Here is a 208-nt window from a genome sequence, read left to right as displayed (position 1 = left end):
ATTTCTTTGGAATTTTTAAAATCCCCCAACGGCTCTCTAACGGCTATAATATATCCTCGGAATTCATCGGTTTTTTCCGACGAATACATTTTTCCTCGGTATTCCATAAGAATATTTCCTCGGAATTCCGTCGGTATATTCCGAAGAAATTCCGAGGAAACCAAATTTTGTGTTTCCTCGGAAATTCCTCGGGATATTCCGAGGATTT

This window comes from Brassica oleracea, chromosome C3 (genome assembly GCF_000695525.1).
Source record: "Brassica oleracea var. oleracea cultivar TO1000 chromosome C3, BOL, whole genome shotgun sequence".
Classification (NCBI taxonomy): domain Eukaryota; kingdom Viridiplantae; phylum Streptophyta; class Magnoliopsida; order Brassicales; family Brassicaceae; genus Brassica; species Brassica oleracea.
This window is presented reverse-complemented; position numbering follows the sequence as displayed.